This window comes from Pinus tabuliformis, chromosome J (assembly GCF_031772625.1).
Source record: "Pinus tabuliformis cultivar Carrire ecotype Pingquan chromosome J, CPIR1, whole genome shotgun sequence".
Classification (NCBI taxonomy): Eukaryota; Viridiplantae; Streptophyta; class Pinopsida; order Pinales; family Pinaceae; genus Pinus; species Pinus tabuliformis.
In genome coordinates, this window is record NC_142295.1 from 469,132,498 (window position 1) to 469,144,956 (window position 12,459).

Here is a 12,459-nt window from a genome sequence, read left to right on the forward strand (position 1 = left end):
TCGGCCTCCTCATGGGTAAGGCACCTCCTCAGAACTGTATCGACACCACGACGGTAAAGTGTATCACCGACGATCATGTAGTCTTTTGCTTGGTATCGTATACGTTTTTGTTCGGAGTGAGAGGTGTTAGGCCTGAACTTTTGGGTTTGGAGATAAACTATGATATCCCCATACCACTCATCGCTTACAGATATCAGAAACAAACTTTCGTCCACGATTGACTCTTCCGATGTTTCATCATTGGACGATGATGGGAGATCGCATAATAATTCTGCGAAAACTAGGGCCTTCTTTGATTTGGATTTTACAAATTCCAGATCAAACTCTTGAAGGATCGCTATCCATTTTGAATATTTGCCCCCCAACAACTGTCGCGACAGTATATAAGTCATGGGGTTGCAATATGACAGGATGGTAGTTTTCCGAAAGAGGACATAATGTCGAAACCTTTGAATCGCTTGAACAGCTGCAAGCGCTAGTTTTCCAACATAAGAATATTTACTTTCTGTATCGTTTAAGTTTTTACTTAAATAATAGATAGGATGTTCTATTCCATCGACTTCTTGAACTAAAACCATCGCAATGGTCGTATCCGCTGCAGCTAGATACAGGTTAAAATCTCTTTGATAGTCCGGGGCGTACATTAATGATGCTTTTACTAGACAATCTTTCAAAGCGTCAAAAGAAGCTTGCGCCACCTGGTCCCAGACAAAAGGTACATCCTTTTTCAATAGACGAGTATAACCCTTAGCAAGTTCTGCGTAATTTGGAATGAACCTCCTCAGAAAGTTTGCTTTCCCTTGGAGTTTCTGAATCTGAAGCAAATTTGAAGGTGGAGGCAAATTAATGATTGCCTGAACCTTGCAGGGGTCGAGACGAATCCCATCCTTAGAGACTACAAAGCCAAGTAAACGACCAGAACCGACGCAAAAAACACATTTGTGCGGATTGAGTCTTATCTTGTAGTGTCGGCAACGTAGAAATATCGCTCTTAAATGCTGCGGATGATCAGTCCGCTTTCGCGAATGAGCCGGAAGATCGTCGAGATAAGGTTGAACAATGTTCTTGATGTCATGGAAGGCATAATTCATCGCCCTCTGAAACGTCGCCCCTGCGTTCTTTAAACCAAAGGGTAATTTTCGATAAGTGAATGTGCCCCACGGACAAATAAATGCAGTCTTTGACTGGTTCTGTGGGCGGATATTTATTTGATTATACCCGGAAAATCCATCCATAAATGAAAAGATTTCACATCCGGCGCATTCATCAATTATCTGGTCGATGAAGGGTGTAGGGTAGTTGTCCTTCGGACAAGCTTGGTTTACATCCCTATAATCAACACACACTCTAATCGTCCCTTGTTTTTTCATAACAGGGGGTACCCAATCGGTTAGAGGAACCGGGTAGATGAATCCAGCATGGAGGAGTTTTTCAACTTCCGCCTTAATGGCAGCGGCTTTCTTCGGGTGCACTTGCCGAAGCCACTGCCTTACTGGTTTGACATCAGGATACATTTTAATTTCATGTTCAACGATACTCGAGTCAATGCCTGGCATTTCATCATATGACCAAGCAAAGACATCTCTAAATTCGCGAAAAAGAGCGTTATATATTTCCAGTTCTGAAGGGGAACAACCTTTGCCGACATAAATATTCTCTACAACATCTGTTTTGGTCGAGATATTTATGGCTATAGTCTCTTCAATATTGGATAGGTTTCGCTCGGAATCCACCGTATTTACAGTATTCGTTAGGAACTCAAATACTGAAGGGTGATAAAGGTCACTTTGAGTATCTTCTTCATATTCCAGAAGAAGGGAATGATGGTGGTGATCATTCCATGGTGCCCCTTCAATCATCATTGATTGTAAGATTCCTTCATCAGTCCCATGTACTTTCGACCAAGGATCTAATGGGGTTCCATATTCTCTAGATCTATCTACCCAAACGCTTGACGAGCGTTGATTTGGGCTCGCCTCCCATGCTTGAAACATTGATTGCTACAATATTTCTAAAGGGCTTGGGGGCAAAACCATTGAATGATCCATGTTGACCTTCGTGGAAGATATCATGTTGTAGGTTGCTACAAACGGTACATTTCCTATATAAATAGGAGGTGGTAGCGCGAAAGTTCCCATCAATGTGGGGTCTTTCAATAATCCTACTCCGATATCTTGAATTGAATGGTTGCTCTCATGGATCATGGGAATGCTTCCTGTAACTTGTGAACCATTAGGGAGGAAATTCTGTTGGTCGATGATCGTAATCCCTCCTTCAAACGGGAATGCGATCTTCCTAAAATAAGTCGACACGGCAGCTGCCATGGCATAAATCCATGGTCTACCCAGTAGGATGTTATAGTCAAGATTTCCATCGATGACTTCTACATCAATTTCTACTGTCTTTCCTCCTAGTTCGACTTTCAAGTTATTAAGGATACCGTAAGGGGTATAAGTCCTTCTGTCGAAGGCTTTTAATGTCGTCGAAGATCGCGACAAGGTTGGAGATCCTAAAGTTTTCCAGCAACTCATTGACATAATACATGTCGAGGCTCCCTCATCAATTATCGTTCTGTGAACAGTTTTGTTGAGTGCTTTCACTTGAATAAGGAAAGCTAGCTGAGCTGGTAACTGAGGATCATATCCCTTGTGATCAAAGGATACTAGATTGGAATCCTTAGGATCAACCCCACCAATTGCCGATAACAATGCCTGCCTTTGGGTTGGACAATTTTGTAGCACTTCAAGAGTCGACATAGCGGATGGCGATTGGGCCAAATCTTCCACTATATTATAATGCTGCGCCGCTCTGGCACGAGGATTAAATGTCGACTTGTGTACTACACCCTTCGGCGGTTTTATTGTTAATTCAGGGATGGTGGGTGTTACAACTTCTGTCGAAGTTGTTGTCGAACTACTTGGTTGATCTTTACCTTTTTCGTTCGACACCTGAGGATTCCCATAATCTTTGTTCCTTGTCGAAATCAAAGCATCATTCTGTTGTTTTGAAACCGACAACATTAGGACTTGCGACGGGGAATTGATGCTTGTATATTTGATTTATTCTAATCCTTGAATCAGTTATGGATGTATGCTTCTTGTAGTTTCCTTTCTTTGTGCTTTTACAGGATCTTTGTGTAGCTGGGCCGGTGAAAGAGCAAGGAGCTAGGAGCAAGCAGCAAAGAGGGAAGATTGGATCAACCATTAGCGGAAGATAACGGTTAGTGGATCTCTTTCTCCTCTCTCTTACATCTTATAAAGAAGTAATCTCGAATAGCTTTCCTTTGATTGTTGCTGAGGTACTATCACCCTTAGAGTGGGATAGGGTCATTCCGTATTGGATACTTTTCCCAACAACAAATTAGCGACTCCGTTGGGGATCGTATCTTGTTGGTTTTTTGTGCTTTTTGCTATTCATTTCATAAACAAAGGGAGTATGGAATCGAACTGTGTTTGAATCTTTCAAATGCAAAGTAGAGGGCAGCTACTCTAGCTCAGTTTCTGGGCAAGTTTATGATTTGAAGATCTGATCCACAAGGACTCTAATAAGCTCTTAGTGATAGCTTTTCATCCTCCTTGTCATCCCTTAGTGTGTCCTTGACTGATAGCTTCTGATTTGAGCAAAAACTGTGAATTTTTGAGCAATCTGTGACCCGGAAACCACCAGAAACGAAAGTTTCGTTCTTCAGTGCAGGCTGTACAAAGGCTGTTTGCATTTTAGCGCAGTTCCCGAAGGGGCTACCTGCGCTGAAGGTCAAACAGGCAGTGTCCCACCTGCGCTGGACCAGTCTTGCCTTGTGCTACTGGGGTTTCGTGCTGTTTCTTGCCCTGTTTTCACTCTTGTTTTTGCTGTTTGTTACCAGTCAGTGGGCCTATCTGAAACCAACTTTCCTTGTCACTATTCCGCCTCAGTTGTATAAAGAAATTGTGTTTGTTCTTTGTGTATTTCTTGTACATTTACAGTTTCCCATAACGAAAGCGAACTAGTCTTGCTGTGACCTCTTAGATCTAGACCTGTTATAAAGTGTCGTTTTGATCTTAAGAGTTAGTTTGTTTGCTGTTCATAGCTGATTGAGCTTTTTCTTTCGTCATTTGGTTTGAATTTATATATTTCTAGTGTCGAAACAAGTAAATCTTAAGGTGTCTTTTGATTTTGGACAGGCTTGTTTGCTTTCACTTGAAATTGAATTCAAAATTATACAACAGCTTTCTTTTTGCATTACACCAACATTAAGAAAGAGAAAAGAAATACCTGCATCTTTGCATTTTGCATATAAGTTTGTATGTTGATTTAGGGAAAAAGTGCATTAGCGAGTGCTCTTTGATCTGCGTGAAAATATTTTTGTCTCTCTTTTCCCTCAGTAGTTAAGATTTTCATAAGTCGAAAAGATTGAAAAAGCTTGCTTCTCATCTTAGACGGCATTTAGGAATTTGTATCAATACATCTCGTGGTGAACCTTGAAAGGAAAAATTTAAAAAGATCAACTTAAAATATATTGAATGAACCTAACAACGCTTTGAAACATAACGCAAACATCTAGAGGTCTAAGCTAGAGACCTGTTCCGGCGTCGTTAAACGTAGTGACTGTCGATCTCGACGAAGGTGGGTGATTCCTCCTGAGAGTCGGTGGCACTAATATGGACTTCTGCTCCCACGTACCCTCGCGTATATATTGGGAGACCCCTATAGGAATAAAGCCTTTATCCAATAGGAAACCGTGTCGGCCGCCCTACTGATCGCAATGCAGTGAACACAGCATTCACGAAGAACGACCACTCGTACCGTAAAACGTATTCTGTGGTTTTGCGAAAAGTTTGGCACACCCTCTACCTAGAACTCCAGAGCAGTTTCTTTTGGCCTTTTTCAAACTCTATAACTGAAAAAGTCCAACCGAGCATTTGTCACTTCGGGCTCGTTAATACATCGAAGGAGACTAGAGTCATCTTTAGCTTTTTCTCGACTCTTAAAAAGTGAAAAAGCAAGTTGTGTCTAAAAGCGTCCAATAAAATTCATTCAATTCGGAAACACAATTTTCCCCTTTTAATATTTTAGTTGATCGAGTAATCCGCAATCGTGGAAGAAAGTCAATTGAAAACCCGTCGTTCGCGGAGCCTTACAAGTCAACCGTCTTTTTCCCCGGAATCGAAAACAGTACGGGCAAAGCGAACTCATTTAACCGGTTCAAAATCTCCTTTGAAAGTTAGAACAAGTGTTCCTACTGCATCCGAGGTTCCGGTTACTCCTAACATTTCTGGAAACCCTGCTTCTATAGAAGAAGTTCAACAGCCACAGAAGGACAGTAATACTGATCCTAGTCTGGGGGCAAATACTTTTGTAACTGAACCAGTTCCATCTGTAACCGGTCCAGAAAGTTTTGTTCCCCAAGCAACTGTCGCTGTCGAAACAACCACTTCTTCGGCACCAGAAATATTTTACGGAATAGACGGTCTTCCTCTTCCACCGGGTTTGATTGCGATAGAGGAAATTCCAGAGGATCCACAAGCAAGTACTCCAACTCATTTTGGAGTAGGGGTCACTCTCTTTCCTTCATCAGAGGTTAATCCACCACAAGTGGAAGTTCCTGTAGAATCGCTAGGCAATCTATTGGATAGACTTAAAATGTCTGAACAACCGTCATCATCTAGGACTGTGTCAAATGACACAGCGACAGCAGAAGTCCCTGTCGTCACTCCAACGATGTTTGCCGGCATACCAGCTGTCCCAACTAGCTCTCAACAGCTAGAAGGAGTCCACCAAGGGACTATTTCGACAGTATGGTCTGTTCCAGTTTGTTCATCCGGAGTGATACCCGGTAATTCTTATGTTGAAACTTGACAGATTGATCCTCATGGAGGTCAATTTGGGCCATCTAGTCCTCAAGGACTAACAATCCCTCTGAGTTCCGGATTGCTACCATATGGGGGGCAGTATGCCCTTTCATTACCTCCTCCGGGAGGATATCCATATGGCAGTTCTCAACAGTATTCTGGTTATACTGGAATTGCATCAAGTAGTTGGGTACCTATGCTACCTCAACAACCAAGGATTGTATATTCTATGCAACAGTGTGTACCTGTGACGAACATCCCAACCACCCCGGCTATTGTAACTGTGTCGCAAGTTCAAGCGATACCTGTTACATGTCAACCTCAGATTTCTCAGGTTGTAATGCAACAGTCGCTTGACCATGGGTCACAACCACAATCACCAACTGGTGGGGCGACACAAGTACAAACGGGTACAATTACCCCACACCTTGGTCCAATGGTTAGCATGGCGCAACAGAACATGGCGTCACAACCATGGCTTGTACAATACCAACAACCGCAGTTCCAACAAGTGTACCAAGGTTCTGAGCAACAGATCTTTGCGAACAGTGGACAACCGTATATCCAAAACGGTCAAAACCAACCACTTTACAGTGGTCAAGTCCACCAGTCGTATCAGTCATACGAACATAAATTACATTATGCTGGTATGCAAAGACCCACTGCTCAAGCGATTCCATCGTACCCTGGTTACGCTTCGCCTAACCTGAATCAACAGTTACCATTCGTGGCAACTTTAGAGTTACCCGATTTACACCGTTTAACCAACGATCCGATTGCTTATGCCCCTTGGTGGCCAGCGATTCCTCATAAACTTCCATCTGACATTCCTAAATTCAATGGAAATCCAGGTGAAGACCCATCGAATCACGTGATGACTTTTCATCTGTGCTGTTCGTCGAACACCCTTAACGACGATTCGATAAGACTTCGCCTTTTTCAGAGGACATTGACAGGTCCAGCGGCTAAATGGTATATTGAATTGCCAAGAGCCTCTTTCGACAATTTTAGTTCCCTAGCCACGACTTTCTTAACCCACTTTCAATTACCGATAAGGTATGAAACGGGAACAGAAATATTAACCAACTTCAAACAAACAACTGCTACCCATATATCTGATCATATACATGAGTGGCGTCGTCGTCGTAGGATGGTGAAAACATATGTTCCCGATCAGCTATTAGCTGAATGGTTTATAAAGTCGTTACTTCCGGCTATTACAGAAGATGTGGCCAAGGGGGGAGTCGTAACAGAGGAGCAAGTTATTGCTCGTGCACAATATTTGGACTTAGTTTATACTCAGTCCGGCACACTCTATGACAAAATACCTGACGCCCCTAGACCAGAGTTTTCAATTCCTCCTCCTCCTAAATCAAACAGTGACTCTCATGCCGGTGATGGCGTGATTGGCACGGCAAACGCGAAATCGATAAAGGCTTCGTCAAAGAAAGCCCGTAAGAATTCGGATCAAAATGCAAAAGAAGAAATTCTTGCTTCGGAAGTAAATGCCGTATCAACAGATAAAGGCAAAGAAACCAATCAACCAGGAAGCAAGAAGAATCAAAACAAAGGGAAGAAGAAGGAAAAAGGAGAATCATCTCCTAAAAAATCTTCTTCAAACTCTCCTAGGAAAGGAAAACCAAAAAGTCCATGTTTTATATGTGACGAGGATCATTGGACAGCAGACTGTCCATACAAAGCTGAAATAAAAAGATTCTTTAAGAGTCCAAAAAATGCAGCTGTGTTGACTGATCCGTTTCCCAACCCAGGTCAAAATATGGTTGATAGTGGAAATGCTTCCCCAAGTCAGGTACTGATGTTGTTGACCTCCAGGCAACAGAATGATGCTTTGATTTCGACAAGGAACAAAGATTACGGCAATACGCAGATGTCGAATGGCAAGGGAAAAGATCAACCAAGCAGTTCGACGACAACTTCGACAGAAGTTGTGCCATCATTTATTACGGGAAGCATTCCAATGATCCACGGAAGGAATCATTCTCTCCAAAATATCGGAGTAATTTTCCTAAAAGATCCCACTTTAAAGGGTACTTTTTCCTTACCGCCTCCAATTAATCTGGCGGAAATGGCCACAGCGGAATATGAAACCTTCTGTTTCTAATGGATCTAAAACTTCGAGGATAGTTCCTATCTCAGGTCAACCTCGTTTAAAAAATGAAATAAAGAGTCAAGAGGATAGTTCTTTACGGTGTCAACCTCATTAAAAAATGAAGCGACCCCCTAAAGTCTAGGGGGCATGTGCCTCGTTTGCATGCTGGGGGCATATAAACATAAGCTATCGAGCAGTTTTACCGCGGAATTTATGCTCGTTAAAAAATAGAAAAACGAGATCCGAGCAGTTTTAGCATCATAGTTCATGCTCATTAAAAGATAAACATAAGCTTTTGAGTAGTGTTTTGGCGCATTCAAGCTCTTTAAAAAATGAACCCAGTACCGGTAAATAACCATTGTGATCGTAAATTTATTAGCCATAAAAAGCCTTGGTCGTGTTTTGCACCCGCCACCTCCATTTCATTTGGCCAGTCGTTCACCTCCATATGATTGTTTACCCATTTTGAGGAACAGCTGCGAAGAGTAATTTCACTTAGCCATCCTTGTGACACTGCCGTGATTGGAAAATTCCAACCTGTACATGGAATCTGCTGCTATCCCTGTTTATCACTCATTCCTCAAAAGACGAGTCTTCTTTGAGCTCTTTTCTCCTGACTCGTAAAATATGAAAATTTTGCCGAGTTTTGGCCTTCCAGCTCGTTAAAGTGACCGGAAGAGCTATCCCTCCTCTAGATTTTAATCTTTTTGGACCTGAGGGATTATTGCACAAAAAGGTCGAGCGCTTGTTTTATTCGGCTCGTTAAAGTAATCGAAAACTCATCCCTTCTGTATTGTTTTATACTTTTTCGAACTTAAGGGATTAGATGACGAAAAAGGAATTTTGGAGTTAACTTTCTGTACCTTTTCAGACTCTCTAAAAATGAAAAGGACCGAGTTTTCCTTGTCGTTAGACTCGTTAAAATGATTAAATAGCGACAAATTTGTCTTTAGACGAGAACGAGTTTCCCTATCGCTAAGCTCGTTAAAACATAGCGATGGGCTTGCCCAAAGGGCAGGTTATAGAACAAGAATATGTTATCCTCCTCAAGCTTGACAAAAATAAAGAGGTACTGGTCAGAAATGACTGGGGAAAAATTGGGAGAACCTCAAAGCTTTAATGGTAGCAAGTCGATCTTGAACATGACACTTTGTCCTCCGTATCACATTGGGTTGGGTTGTTTCATTCACCGGTCTCATCACCATGGTCCTCGCCAAACCATCCACATTTGGGGTAATGCTACCGATCCATCACATCAGTGTCGTTATACGTTCAAGAGATGTGTTCAGAAAGAGTCAACCGTGTCCCATCCACTGCCATACATTATCCTTCATCCACCCATGATCGCCACCCTGAATCATATTTCACAGATTGTTTTCGCCTCCACTAAAATCATTAGCTCCGTTCCGTGTCATTGATGTGGGATTCATTAAGGCCCTCCTTTGATGGATCGCTTCTTGTCGACTTCAGCTCATTATCCAAGAAGTTGATCTAGGAACAAACCCCCCCAGTACTTTGAAGCTTGCATGCCTCAATGGCAAGTTTCTCACCTCCGGCGACAGGTATACATCAATGACCTTCGACCAGAAGATTTTACGTGGTGTTCGACGCCAAGTCCTTTATTCACACCACGTGAATTGTACTACAGTACCTTGAGGGTCATCGTCATTATTGGTGATTCCTCTCGCGCTTGTTAACGGTTTACATTATTGACCGGTAATCAAGCGATGTCTTTCCATGTTCGACTTCAGCGCAATTCTCACATGGATTGACTTGTACTTAGAGTGAAGATCGAACGAGTTTGAAGACCCCGGATCTAGTTTCATCCATCCGGGCTGCGATATATATTCAGGAAATATAAAAACATTTGTTATGTACATCATTGCAGCAGATGATCATCCTACTCAAAGGATGATAATTTCAGCAGAGAATTATCAGTCTACCACCAGACGATCGTCTGTTCTATGTACCAAAATGAATTTATAAAGCTGAGCATGGGAATGCCCGCCTCAGCTAGATCATGAAAGTAGAATGAAAAATAATGTATTGTATTGTATTTTATTACAGGGCACCTCTCAGCGATTGAATGAACTTCGGATCCTCCTGATAAAGCATTTCACCCGATAAATGACCTCATACTTTAGGGGGCAACTGTTATAGACATTTTTGTGCCTAACAGGATGAAGCATGAAATGTCAATAATCTGAGGGATCCAAAGTCCCTAAACATATTGTTCCTACCCCTAGAGGAACAAGTTCAGCAAACCACAGCACTGAAAATCAGTTCTCCACCTGAAAACACTCAAAAACAAGCTATTTCTGGATCATGTCAGCTGCTCCACTGAGCATCTGCGCTGAATGTCAACTGCTCCACTCTGTACCTGCGCTGAATGTCAAAAGCAATGAAGGCTACCTGCGCTGGGCGAGATTGGCCAAGTGGCACAGTCATTCTGCAAGGTGTCAAATGCCCAGGAAGCTTCCAAAATGACACTTGGATCAGGGAATTCGCCTTGTGATGAGTAAGAGGATCTAGATCTCCAAGTGGAAGCAAGAAACTCCAAGTGGACTCAAGAACTGAAGTTTAACTAAAGTGGGAGAGGACACTAGTCAGCTTCATGTCAGTCTCAAGCTGACTCATCCTTTCTCCAAATCTCCTATATATAGAGCTCTCTCATGAGGTCTAAGGAGGCTGGAATCTTGTGAATGTAAGGAAGTGCTGTTGGTTTGTGCATAGAACTATTGGGTGATTGCTTTGAAGGAGGTGAAGAGGAGATTTCTTTCTGCTGGGAGGTGTTGCTGGATTGGGCCTATTATGGTTGTAACACTCTCAGAACTTTACTTCTTCTATTAATAAAGTATTTGAGGTTCTTCTATATGCATGTGTCTCTATGGTGAATTGATGCTTGTATATTTGATTTATTCTAATCCTTGAATCAGTTATGGATGTATGCTTCTTGTAGTTTCCTTTCTTTGTGCTTTTACAGGATCTTTGTGTAGCTGGGCCGGTGAAAGAGCAAGGAGCTAGGAGCAAGCAGCAAAGAGGGAAAGTATCCAATACGGAATGACCCTATCCCACTCTAAGGGTGATAGTACCTCAGCAACAATGTGAGCGTACCTGTAGTGCTATGGGCATACAGGACTACTTGTTAAAACTTGACTGGACAAACACTGTTTAGATTGTTCTATGTTGTAGAAGCTATGATGCCTATGGAATATATCGTGTCTAGTCTATGCATAACAACTTTCATAGGAATGGTCGATTGCGACGCCTTGGAAGAACAACTCGTGCAGCTGATGGAGCTTGAAGAAGACAGATTCTTCGCTGGATTCCATCAGCAAGTATAGAAGGAATGTGAAAAAGCATGGCACGATCGACACATCAAGATATGCACGTTCAAGTTAAATGATTTGGTATTGTTATATGATAGTAAGTTCACTAAGTTTCCAAGGAAATTTCAGATGCATTGGCTAGGCCCATATATTATCAAAGATATTACAGATGGAGGCGCAGTTCAGCTCACGAAGCTGAATGGAGAACCTCTTCCAGGAAGGGTGAATGGAAGTTTATTGAAGCCATATGCAAGGGGTCCTACACAATGAATATATGGCAGTCGGATAGTCTTAGTTCTCTAGGTAGTTTTAAGGGAGCGCGGGACTATAAACTACATTGCTAGGGTTGGAGGACTACACAGCGAGCAGGCTGTGCAGAAAATGGTGAAGTTGCAGTATAATAAGTTGCACTATGGAGGGAGGTTCCGGGCAAGACAGTAAGAAAGTGATAGTTGGAGCCATTGTTCATGATTTGAAAACCATAAGACGATTAAGAGTCATGGGCTAGCGACATTTAAGGCCAAAATCTTTGAAGATCTACTGCCAAAATAGCATTAATGATCGAATTTTGGGGGGAAGGGTCAGATTTGAATTAATAATGAAGTTGTAGCTCAAATTACAGCCTACGAACTTGCCCGAGGTGAGGGAGCAATGCAGAGCCACCATCAAAGAAGGGATGGCCACTTTGGATGCTAGGGTCGTTGATTGCTCGACCTTATTTGAGCAGGAAATGGAATTGGTGATGACTCTGTAGGAAGACCCAATCCTGTAGATATTGAACACAAAGGCTCAAGAGCTACAAAATAAGTATGATAAGGTTAGGGTGATGATACGCTCAATTGCTCTAGCACAGTGCCTAGCCAAGTTGCAAGAGGGGAAGAAGCTCCTCGTATAAGTAGAAGTAGCTTAGAAGAAGGAGGTTATATTTAAGGCCAAGTTAGGACCTTGGTTAGAAGAAGCTTACAAAGTCATAACCAAAATTCAGGAGAAGCTGACGGGGTTGTAGCAGACATAACAAATGATGAGGCTGGCTACGGAAGGACCAGCTACAGAGCAGCTAGTAGAAGAGGTCAAGTAGGAAGCTACACAGAGCGCTACTGAGGTTGTAGTCGAATAGGTGGAGTTGGGGGATCTTTGTAGCAAGATTGTAGCAATAATCGAGTGACTCGAGGGTGAGTCATGAACTTTGTGT